This window comes from Etheostoma spectabile, chromosome 10, assembly GCF_008692095.1.
Source record: "Etheostoma spectabile isolate EspeVRDwgs_2016 chromosome 10, UIUC_Espe_1.0, whole genome shotgun sequence".
Taxonomy (NCBI): Eukaryota; Metazoa; Chordata; class Actinopteri; order Perciformes; family Percidae; genus Etheostoma; species Etheostoma spectabile.
Window position 1 is genome coordinate 3694005 of NC_045742.1, and position 13574 is coordinate 3707578.

Below are 13574 nucleotides of genomic sequence, written 5' to 3' on the forward strand. Positions count from 1 at the left end.
CATGATTAATGGGAGTCCTTTCAAATTTCTTATGTATTTTCTTATATATATTTAAGTATATATATTTCATTTTTTTGTGGTTTTGGTTGACATGGATACTAAAGAAACTTTTAAGTTTAGCGTTCCCAGTTAAAACTTGTATCTGATCCTCTTTGCTTTTACTTTAAACCACGCGTTTTTTCAGTCACTGCTTCTTTCTTTTCATATTTAATAATTACTAGTGTTTACATTTTGTTATGTAAGAAATTACATTCAAAAGAGCTGCAGCTGACGTGTAAAAAAACAAACAGGACAAGGCTTATGCAACTGAAAGAAGGGTGCAGCAACAGCGCCCCTAGCGGCCGGGACGGTCCCTGCACGTGCTCCAACTTGGAGAGTTCTTCTTTTCCTCAGCAGAATAAAAACGTCTACATAGGATCAGTCATGTCTGAAAAATGATCTGCCTTCATTTTAGTTCAGGGGTAAAACACTGGAGGCGAGAGTGTTTATTTATCTTTAGTTTGTTTGTGTTGTGTATGTGTATGTCAAACAGCAATGTGCGGGGTGTGCGGGTAAACGGTTGCGGGGGTGGGAGAGAGGGCGGATGGCAGGGTGGGTAGGGGGAAGCGAGGTAGGTTGGTAGGGGGGGGGGGTCGGTATAATAAATATAAGTATTGAGGGAAGTATAGTATGTAAAATAGAGATAAAACTCTGATTTCATGAAATACTGAAATCCCCCCCTTCCCTTGTTGTTTTTGTTGTGTGTTGTGTTGTGTGTGTTATGTACGTACTTCCACCGATCCTGACCCACAAAAAATTAATAAAAAGAAGGAAAACAATTCTAAAAAAAAAGGGGGGGGGGGGGGAGAGAGTGGTGGATTATCTGCATACTCTCCATTATTTACACTGGATGTGGATGCGGGGGGGGGGGGGGGGGGGGGGAAGGGTACACCTTTGTGCCTGTCTTTTTTTCTTCCATGCAAATATAATTGATCACACATGCAACCCACCATCCCCCTCACTGACCCGATGCACACTGGGTAACAGAGGCTCTCATTCTCCCTCTGAATGAAAGGCTGTAAATATGTGTGTGTGTGAGTGTGTGTGTGTGTGTGTGTGTGTGTTACTCACCGCCGATCCACCCTGCGATAAAATCATCCATCCGAAAGCTCTTCGAGGTCTGCATCTTCAGCCAGACTTCAGCTGACTCTCTCTCATCGGCCTGTCAGCGAAATTAAAAAAATTAAAAAAGTTTTTATTTTTAGTTGAAGGAAAACAACCAAGCTTCGGGGCTCTTATTGATAAAGTTGCGGGCAGATCTGTGTGTGAGAAACAGAAGAAAAAAAAAGAGATCTTATAGAGCGTGTGCTTTGACATGGGAGCTGCAGTACAGGTTGGCACCAAGCAGCCAATCAGAAACACGCGTGAATCTGAGCGACAGCTTTCTCGGCCAATCAGGTGCGAGCTCTCCGAAAGCCACACACCCATAGGGACCCAGTCATGGAAATGAGCCATGAGGTGGAGAGCTGAGCTAAAAAATACAGACTGTAGGCTTCTGTTGGACGTTAACCCCTTCCTGACTGAGCCCGGCTCCACTAGAACATTTCAAAGATATTTTTATGAAAGTTTGTATACTATCTTCATGAAGGAGCCTAAACTTTACCTATTGGGGGTCAGTATAAATATTATAGTATTATGGCGCTGTGGAGGAAGATCTCGCAATGCAAAACTAATGTTTAACCCCTTGTGTTGTCTTCCAGTCAAAATTGAAAATCAACAATTTTGTTGACGCTTTTTATCAATGTTTTTAACTTTTTATACGTTTTTGTCCCTTTTTTCAATGTTTGTCTTTTTTTTTTTTTTACCTTTAACACTCCATAACACTAACTTATTAACTTTAGTTTCACAGTTATTTTTAGAATTTATGGTCAATAAACCTAATTTATAGGAGATTATACCTAATGTTTGAGTTAGGAAAGCAGAAATTAGGAATTAATGAGACTAAAATTAAAGGAATGGATGTTGATGATAATCACAGACTGGAATATGTCAACTTTTACTCAATACTATTTCAAAACCACTTCCAAGTTTTTCTCTCCAAATGCTAAAAAATTGAATAACACCCCCCCCCCCCAAATGAATGAAAGTAGAGATGTGTACTTGCCAAAGAGCATTGTGTGCAATCAATCATGTTATTTTGGATAGTTAAAAAGAACATTGATATAGGACAACGGGTCAATATGATCCGAGGACAACAAGAGGGTTAAGAGACCTTTTGTGATGTAAATGTAGCCTATTCTTTCATATATATATATATACTATATATAGGCCTGGAATATGAAAGACAACCTGCTCCCCCAGAGAGGTAAAAGGGGCTCAAAATATGCACGAAAAACCAAAATTGGGTCTACTTATACTACCTTGGGGGGTTAAAAAAATAAATATGAGTTCTTTTAAATGTCTTTTATGTAGAATTAAACTTAGGAGCTTTAAGGCTTATAGCGTAACTCTTGCCAAAATGCAACCTAGGGTCTTTTTGGGAATGTACCCGAGTCCAACTTTTCTTTAAAAACATGTTTAGGACGGAAGTGCCACTTTTAAGATTTGCTCAAAACCTTTTTTAGTAAACTCTGTGTACACCAACGATGTTCTCAATGCTGGGTTCCTGTGCAGAGCCCCTGGTGATACTTGTATATAACACAGATTTAGACAGATGGAGGAGGGAGGGAGGAGGGAGGGAGGAGCACTTACACTCTAGGTTACGTTACACACTTTCACTGGCTGACACTCCCCGATGTGAGTCGAGTGCAGATTTGAGTCGCGCATGCTCAGATTTAAACGGTTTATGGCATAACGTGTCATACTGAGATTTGTGAAATCCATAAAATAATAAACTTTTCTCATTACAAACAATAACAGAAGATGGGAATTATTTCAAAAACGTTTTAGCTATCTATGATTGTTTGGTTGCTAACGTTAGCTCAAAACACCGTTCAACTGACAACCTTTGTTGTGTGTGATGCTAGCTTGTAGCTAGGCTAGCAATCATTTCAAAAACGTAGCTATCTATGGTTGATTGATTGCTAACGTTAGCTCAAAACACCATTCAACTGACAAGCTTGTTGTAATTTGATGCTAACTTGTAGCCAGTAGCGAACCAACTTCGTTAAGTAGGTCCATTTTTGCTGTATTGACATTACGGAAATCTCTCGTTAGCATCTTGTAGGCTACTTGTCGCCAATTGATGCACGCACTACTCACATCTGCCCTCGACTTACATCGGGGAGTGACACTGGCAATCACATCACCCTACAACACCGTCTGCTTGTATCGCAGATTTTAAAATAAGACCATAATTCAAAAAAATGAACACCATTCTGTGTTGCAGAAGACTTCAAACTAATTGAGACAATAAACTCAATATGAAAATGTTGACTGAGGTAATAAATCCAGTGAAACGTGGGTCACTTTCTTGTATACTTCTACAAAAACAGACCTCCTTTTGCAACTGCACGTGTACAACGCAGGTTTAGGACACTTCCTCCTTTGCAGCACTTTGTTGAACCAGATGCTCTGGCCATTAATATTAACAGTCTATTATATGATGTGATCCAGTCTTCAATGGGAGAACTAGAAAAGGGAATTTTCCACTAGGGCGTCTGTGTTTCTTTTTTTTTTTTTTTTAAGTTAAGCAAAGCTTTAACATTAATCCCTGTGGGGACGTTTGTCCTCTGCTTTTGACCCCGCATAAGACATTAAACACCAACTTCATGCCTGAGGGTAGAAAAGCAGACCAGCAGTTCAGTGGTTGCCAGTTCAAATCCCTTGTTAGATTGCACATACATTTGGCTTACTGACAGCTGGCATGGCAACCCAGAGAGAAAGATTTGGTTTCAACATCTGTGGGGTCAGATACAATGAAGTGCAAGATCTGGGTTGTCACGCCCCCCCCCTCTTAAAATCTTTAAATACAAGCACTTAATTATCTATACTGTGGTTAGTCTTTGTGCACCGATTTATGCTGGAAATGTCTTTATATAATATGACAATTTAAAGACAAAAACATAATGGACTATAATGCAACAGGGCTCTCAGGCATTCGGTATTTCTTTTCAAGTGATTATGTATTCTGCTGCAGATCAATTTTCTCATTTAATGTTATCTCTGCTGAGTCAACGCACACATGGAGGCTCCAATTCCTCTTCCCTTCTCCTCGGTGTTCCTTGTTTGGGGACGTCACCTCTAAATGTCACCTTCAATGTGCATGTGGCACCTGTTGGTCTCAGTGATGCATTCACTTAATTTACCTGCTGTAATAGCTCAGATGTGTTTCAGCAAAATTTCTGCAAGAAGTGCTGCAAGAAGTTTATGAACCCATGCGGAACAACATTTTAAGGACACCAATTTTCTTTGTGAATGAACAATGTATTGTAAATAAATACCTTTTCTTATTAAAATACAGGGGCATAAGTATACACCACCCTATGTTAAAATACAGGGGCATAAGTATACACCCCCCTATGTTAAAATACAGGGGCATAAGTATACACCCCCCATGTTAAAATACAGGGGCATAAGTATACACCCCCCTATGTTAAAATACAGGGGCATAAGTATACACCCCCCTATGTTAAAATACAGGGGCATAAGTATACACCCCCCTATGTTAAATACAGGGGCATAAGTATACACCCCCTATGTTAAAATACAGGGGCATAAGTATACACCCCCCTATGTTAAAATACAGGGGCATAAGTATACACCCCCCTATGTTAAAATACAGGGGGCATAAGTATACACCCCCTATGTTAAATTCCCATAGAGGCAGATTTTGTATTATTAAAGACCAGTTATTTCATTGATCAGGATACTATGCCTCCTGATAAAGTTCCCTTGGCCTTGCCCCCCCCCCCCCCCCCCCCAGAGGTTGGCATGGTTTTATTTCAGTTAGCCTAATAGCTGGTTGATGATTTGCATTGAGAGATAATTTTATGGAAAGTTCCCCATTTCCTTAACATAAATAAAGACATTTGCACCATAACTTGATTCAGAAAAGGCACAAATTCTTGCAGAAAAATTCACCAGCATGCAGAAAATTAATGAGATTCAATAAGAGATCTAAATGCAACGACCATGCAACTTTTGTTTTTTCCGGGTCAAATACATTTTTTTAATCTTTTATAAGTTTTGACCGTCTTTTTCTACACTTTTGTCACTATTTCCCAATGTTTTTGTCACTTTTCATGACATTTTTTAACTTTATCCTCACGTTTATGTCACTTTTTTCAATGTTTTTTGTGCTTTGTTTGGACGTTTTTTCTCAATTCTTTTTCCAAATGCTATAAAATTAAATTAAAAAAAACAAATTTCTGATATAGAAACTTTTTGAAAATGGGTCAAATTTGACTCGAGGAAAACAGGAGGGTTAACCTTTCATTGGGTGGGCTGAGACCCCCCCCCCGGCCCCTAGCTACCATCGGCCTTGGGTTTCCTGATAGCTCGCTGGCATTTAACCCTCACCGACGGATATAGTCTCACATTGCCAGACTTATGTCCACAGCACTGTGTACTTAACATATAATAGCTAAACCAGAGCACCTGGAGGAGACACACACACACACACACACACACACACACACACACACACACACAGAATCAATGAAGCCAGTGTTCCCTTTTCCCTGCGGGGTGTTTTTACTGAGCTGAGTTCCTCGGTGTCTTTTAGGGACGAGCAACAATTATTTGTTAATGCAAACCAAGTAATAAAGTTATAAAATGTCCTACATTATAAAAACTAGAGAATATTAAAGGTCTTAATCTACAGAATCCAGCTAAAGCTGTCACATACATGTTGTTGCAGTACAAAAATACAGTATGTTTTGACTCCATATTTCACTTTACATTTTAAATAGCAAGTTCTGATATTTCCATGTCAGTGGTCTCTGGTACACGCTGCTCTTTCTTTGTTTCAAGTGTTTTTCTGTATATCTTTCATGTTTTGGTGGCAGAGCCCAGAATGGTCAAATTATCTATATTTCTCCCAAAATTTTTTTTTTATTGGCTGATTTATTTGGCTTATGGTCAGCAACTGTTTAAATCTGTTGTTTTAATGAATTGTTGTGTGGTTGATGCTTCCACAGTTGCTAGGAGGACATGATGTAGAGAGCGATTCAACTGTTTTTACAACATAAATCTCTTAAGTGAAGAAGTCAAATGTCTTTTAAACTTTCAAAATAATGTAATTAGCTCATAACTGTGTATGCAGTGGTGCTCATACGTTTACATGCCCATGCTGAAATTGACTAAACAAGGAATAAAAAAATCATATTTTGTAAATTATACTTAATGCCTTAATTAAAGAAAAAGGAAAAATCCAACCTTTTAAGGCCACCAATTTTCTTTGTGAATGAATAATGTATCGTAAATAAATCCGTTTTCTTCCTTAAAATACAGGGGGCATAAGTATACACCCCCTATGTTAAAATACAGGGGGCATAAGCAAACACACCCCTATGTTAAAATACAGGGGCATAAGTATACACCCCCCTATGTTAAAATACAGGGGCATAAGTATACACCCCCCTATGTTAAAATACTGGGGCATAAGTATACACCTCTATTTTAAAATACAGGGGCATAAGTATACACCCCCCTATGTTAAAATACAGGGGCATAAGTATACACCCCCTATGTTAAAATACAGGGGGCATAAGCAAACACCCCCCTATGTTAAAATACAGGGGCATAAGTACACCCCCCCCATGTAAAATACAGGGGCATGAGTATACACCCCCCATGTTAAAATACAGGGGCATGAGTATACACCCCCTATGTTAAAATACAGGGGCATAAGCAAACACACCCCTATGTTAAAAACAGGGGCATAAGTATACACCCCCTATGTTAAATACAGGGGGCATAAGTATACACCCCCCTATGTTAAAATACAGGGGGCATAAGTATACACCCCCCTATGTTAAAATACAGGGGGCATAAGCAAACACCCCCCTATGCTAAATTCCCATAGAGGCAGGCACATTTTTATTATTAAAGGCCAGTTATTACATGGATCAGGATACTATGCACAAAGAAAATTGGTGTCCTTAAAAGGTTGGATTTTTCCTTTTTTTAATTAAGGCATTAAGATCTATTTACAAAAGAGGATTTTTTTATTCCTCTTTTAGTCAACTTCAGCATGGGCATGTAAACTTATGAGCACCACTGTATATACTCTGTATATATATATATATAATATATATATATATATATATATATATAATATATATATATATATATATATATATATGAGAGAGAGAGAGAGGAGAGAGAGAGATTGTATTTGTTGGTAAGAGGGAAGAAACAAAACGCCAGAGAGTGATGTGGATGAAAGTGTGAGTCAGCTGTTTCCTGCTGCTGGTTGAACTTGCATTTCTCTGGTAATTTTCCACAAAGTGTTAAAAAAGTGTGTGTCTGTTATCAGTGTGTTGTCATCACAGGGTGGAGTTGGGTTGTCTGGGGAAGGGGGGGCCGGGGGGGGGGGGGGGGGGGATGGGGGGGAGGGATGTCTATGTTTACAGCCAACTTAACACTTGACCTCCAGTTTTCCATCTATATTTCCCAACAGCTTTTATACCTTTAAGGTTTCATAATCGCTGCAGTGAAAAAATTAAATTATTACAACAATGAGCAATTTTAAGAGACTATTTAAAACGAACATTTTGAATGGATATGAAAAAGACTCAAGATGATAGTCTTGTTCACTGACTGCGGGTTCCTGGGCTTATAAGTCTAGTTTGGGGGGGTTATTATTCGGTTTGAGACGGAAATGAAGAAGCCAGATATAAAAGAAAAGAAATATGTAAATGTGTGTATGCATGTGTGTCTATGTGTATGCATGTGTATATGTGTGTGTATGTGTATATGTGTGTGTATGTGTATATGTGTGTGTATGTAGGCACTGTAGCTATACGGTACATGTAATGTAAACATGTATAAATAGGTGAAGCATCAAATTGTTTTGTATTTAACTAAAAGATAAAAATAGAAAAAGGGGGAAGGACCTGGAAAGGTTTTTCCTCCTACTCCTTTTCTTCCTACTCCTTTTCTTCCTACTCCTTTTCTTCCTACTCCTTTTCTTATAATATGGGAATTTCTGATTTGAATCACTTACAATAATTTATAATTTTGGAAGATTGTGCTGAGATGTACATGTTCTCATTTAACTGTTATTTAAATGTTATTTATATATTAATAATTTCTACTTTAATCTACTACATTTCCTAAATGAAAGGCATACTTTTACTCCTCTACCTTTCCCCTAAGCTTCTCAGTTGCTGGTTCCCACAAAATAAAATCGGAAGAAATTTGTTACGGTGGGACAAAGCAGGTTTGGCGAAACATTGCTCCTAGATTTCCAAGCGCTCCGTTCCAGCTGGTGACCGAATGCCTGTTTGTTGCCCAGCAGCAAAAAAATAAACAACCATAGGCCAAAACTAAAGAAAAAGAGGAGACACATACTAGCTGATAGCGTCATCTGCACCATGGTAACAGACGATGACCACCCGGCGCCAGTGGTGATGATGATAACGTTACACACGTTTCATAACAGTTTTTTGTTGTTGTCACTCTTTAATTCTATGAAGCTACCCATTCTCGTGCAAAGACTAGCCCATACTAACATAGATAAGGGTCTGGTTCTCTGGATCAGAGACTCTCCTGTCCCCTCAGAGGGTATATGAGAGAGTATATGCGTAAATAGCATTTTTAGCATTAGCATTTTGTCAGAAGTACATATTAGTGCAGACTGCCTTTCCCCTTTGCTTTTCTCTCTATTCACATGTGAATGTTCTGTAAATAAGAGCACCTTTAAATTGATAAAATACACTGACGACATGGCCTTAGTAGGCCTCTTACAAAAAACCGCCCCCCTTGGTGAGGCCTCCTATCTAGCACACATAAAGGCCCTCGAAGCATGGTGCAATGATGGCGGGCTAAAGATTAATTTGGCAAAGACAAACGAGTTACTCTTTTGCAATCAAGACACAACAACAGAGCCGTTTTTCCTTAATGGCATGGCTGTTGAAACTGTGGGAACTTTGAAGTACCTAGGTGTGGTTCTTGACAACCATCTCCTCAGAGGACGGAGGCGTCTGGGGGTCAGGGCTCAGATCACTGAGCTAGGATACAACACACACATTTCACCTTTCTGCTTGGTGTGGCCATTTAAGCTGCAAACTCAAAAAGCTAAACAGGAGGAGTGTCAATGGCAGCAAAATGGTGGGAAAACCCCCCAAACACCTGACCCAAATATACACTGACAGAATGAGGAAGAAAGCTAAGAAAATCACTGCAGAAAGCACAGTACACACACCTATTCCAGCCAGATTGAGCTCCTGAGGTCTTTTGCTTCAGAGTGCCTCTGTTTTTAAAAATCTTATATATTCCAAATGTCATCAGCATCCTCTTCAAATCAAGTGACAAACTGAGCTGCTATTATAATGAATTTAAGCATGTGTATTCTTTTTTATCCTGATATTTTTATTACATCTTTTTTATAGTTAAAGTTTGAGATGTTGTACAATATGTATGTTTATCTGTCTTGTACTGTAGGTCTGGTGAGCCAAAGAAAGAACAATTTCAACCCTGGTGATATATATATATATATATATATATATATATATATATATATATATATATATATATATATATATATGATATCCCATAACTATCCAATTGTAACTACCCAAAAAAACATGATTGATTCCACCCAACGCTCTTTGGTAAGTACAAATCTCTACTTTCATTAACTTTAGAGTGTTTTATTAAATTTTATAGCATTTGAAAAAAAAAAAAAGACTGTTTTTGAAATAGTATTGAGTAAAAGTTGACATGTTCCAGTCTGTGATTATCATCAACATCCATTCCTTTAATTTTAGTCTCAATAATTCCTAATTTCTGCTTTTCTAACTCAAACATCAGGTATAATTTCCTATAAATGAGGTTAATTGACCATAAATTCCCAAAATAACTGTAAAACTAAAGTTAATAAGTTAGTGTTACGTAGTGTTGAAAACGTCCAAAAAAGTGACAAACGTTGAAAAAAAATGTCAAAAGTGTTGAAAAAAGGGACAAAAACGTAAGAAAAAGTTAAAAACATCAATAAAAACTGTCAACAAAAGTGTTGATTTTCGGAAGAAAGATCTGTAGCGTCTTAAACAGCTAGCAACCGTCGCTAGGCGTCATGGAGCTGTGTAACTGATGTCACGTCAACCAGTCGGCGGCTTTCTACTTTTCATATAAAATACGTGTTAATGTGCATAATGTTTTTGTGCAATATCATACGAGCCCGTTCATGGCAATGCGTGGATGTATTCAGCCTGTGTGGGAGGTTATGTTGTTTTATAACCCGGTTAAAGTGAACTTCAACATTAACGACGGCTTTGAATTTGTATTGGGGTTAAACACAGAAATATAAACATGAGGTCACATGCTCCATCTCTGCGAAAACCAGTCCTGTCTGTGCCGTTGAACCCTGCGTGTGCCAGTCTGACATGTGTCCGTGGTGTGTACCGGATTCTGGCTTGTGATTGGTCCGTGGGGGCAGGTGTGGTTGACATGGATGGTGCGTGAGTTTACCCCCTCGTCGAGGAAGCTTCGATGTGTGTCAGACAGACAGAACCGAATGTCATGTAGTACTTTACTTATATAGTACTTTACTTAGACAGCCGATGGACAAACACACATTTTCTCTGTTTTATACTAATAAATTAGTAATTATGAGAGATAGAAACTGCAACAAGTTAATATATATAGTATATCATTTAACTTGTTGCAGTTTATATCTCTCATGATATAGAGTAAGTGAAGAGAAAGAGTGTGTGCTTTAGAGGTTAGATAGCTGTGGGGGGGTGGGGGGGGGGGGGTGTGAACAGTTTCAACTTAGAAAAAAATAAATAGATTTGACCTTTATTTAACCAGGTTAGCCAATTGACAAAAATTCTCATTGCAGCGACGACCTGACTTGATTTGATTTGATTCATTTTATTTTCACAACAAAAACATTAAAACAGTATTATATGTTTCACAAAAGAATATGTGATGGATAATTGCCGAAAAAACGTCAAGGGGCTTAATAAGTGGCTATAATATCTCCATAGAAACGATTACATTTAACAATTTTAAAACAATTTGTGGCCAAGACATGGCACAAAATGTGAAAGACAACATGGAGTTACACATTAAATACGCAAAAATATAGACATACAACAAAGAGTCTACGAAAAAATATTTATGGATATATAGATATAGATAAATATAGAGTGTAGTACAGAATCTTTGTACAGTTTTTGCAAGTGGAATATATAATATGTATAAAAATGCAGATATTAAACAAATATGACAACATTGCAGGTAAGATTGGGCCACTATGCAACTGAGAGATGTCTGACATTTGTTATTGAGCTCTGTGATCGATAAGACCCCAAAGATGAGGACGTTTCTCAGAAATCTGTTCTGATTCGATGTTTCGTCAAACAACAACACTGGAGGTGTGTTGTTTTGTAAGTGCTGTGCAAAGTGTACTGACCTGTGGTACGTATGCATGGATCTGTTGGAGAAGATCTCTGTCAAAAGCACATGTCTGTGTTTGCACTTGGCGAGTAAGAGCTGCCGTCCGGGTCATGGTGTTATGTGGCTCCAAGTGTTTGGAGATCTGTATCTAGATGCTTTAATAACAGCAGGAAAAATTAAATTAAATGAACAATGTAAAGAAATAGAAAACACTATGAAAGAGACATAAAACGCAATGAACCGTGCACAGTCAGAAGAATTGTCAGTTTTTTGTTGTTGTTCTTCAAACTCTGAAATGGCATGTGTGTGTGTCTGTGTCATGCAGGTGAGTTACTGAAAGTACAGATGATTCCACGTGCTTTTAACACGTGTGTTGTCTCCTCATCGACCATTCAACATTTAGTATTTCTAGGTCAAAATTTAATATTTTAAGTTTTAGTCTTTTGTTGCATCTCCCAATTTGTTTGTCACTTTTTTCCACGTATTTTGTCAAATTTCGCTTAACTTTTTTGTCATTTTTGTTTATTTTTTTCGATAGAGATTGGCATGGTTTTATTTCAGTTAGACTAATAGTATAATAACAACTTAAATCTCTAGGTATGGTAAATGATGATATTGGGGGGGGGGCTATTACAATTCCAAAGGCCAAGGGAACTTTATAAGGATGCATAGTATCCTGATCCATCAAATAACTGGCCTTTAATAATAAAAAACTGCCTTCTTCTATGGGAATTTAACATAGGGGGGTGTATACTTATGCCCCCTGTATTTTAACATAGGGGGGTGTATGCTTATGCCCCCTGTATTTTAACATAGGGGGGTGTATACTTATGCCCCCTGTATTTTAACATAGGGGGGTGTATACTTATGCCCCCTGTATTTTAACATAGGGGGGTGTATACTTATGCCCCCTGTATTTTAACATAGGGGGGTGTATACTTATGCTCCTGTATTTTAACATAGGGGGGTGTATACTTATGCCCCCGTATTTTAACATAGGGGGGTGTATACTTATGCCCCCTGTATTTAACATAGGGGGGTGTATACTTATGCCCCCTGTATTTTAACATAGGGGGGTGTATACTTATGCCCCCTGTATTTTAACATAGGGGGGTGTATACTTATGCCCCTGTATTTAACATAGGGGGGTGTATACTTATGCCCAATGTATTTTAACATAGGGGGTGTATATTTTTGCCCCTGTATTTTAAGGAAGAACTATTTTATTTATTTACAATCCATTAGTATTCACAAAGGAAAAATGGTGCCCTTAAAGTTATTTTCCTTTTTTGTTAAATTAAGGATTTAAGATCAATTTCCCCAAAGAGATTTCTATTTCCCAAAAGTTTTGTTCCTCTTTTAAGTAAAACTTAGCATGGGTTCATAAAAATTCATGAGCACCACTGTATGTGCTACAATGCTTATGTCAGAGGTCCCACGCCTCTGGGACCCAACTGGGGGTTTAAATTTGCCTTGTCGGGGGACAGTTGGTTGATGTATCACAGAGGGAGATGGAAACCAAGATCTCCCACACACAAGGTATATCCATTGCGTCATCACCACTCCTAAATAAAGGTCAGATAAAGGTGTTATTTTAACAGCAACTGCCCTTACAAGCATAGACTTAAAACTGACAAACACAATACATTATTCATTCACAAAGAAATTGGTGTCCTTAAAAGTTGGATTTTTCCTAACTTTTTTAATTAAGGCATTAAGATCAAATTTCAAAAGGTGATTTTTTTTATTTCTCTTTTTAGTCAACTTTAGCATGAGTTCATAAACTCATGAGCACCACTAGGTTCACGATACATTTTGGCCCGACTCGTATTTGCACCTATTTCCAACATTTAGATGGCTTTTAACAACCTTTGATGCTTTTTTGGATGTTTTGGGAATATACAAAAAAAAAAAAAAGTGGTGCTATTTTTGAAGTTTATGCAGATTTCTTTCAACATTTTGTGTCACTTTCTCCAACATTCTTGGCATACTTTTTCATGAAAGCATGTCAATAAACTATATGATTC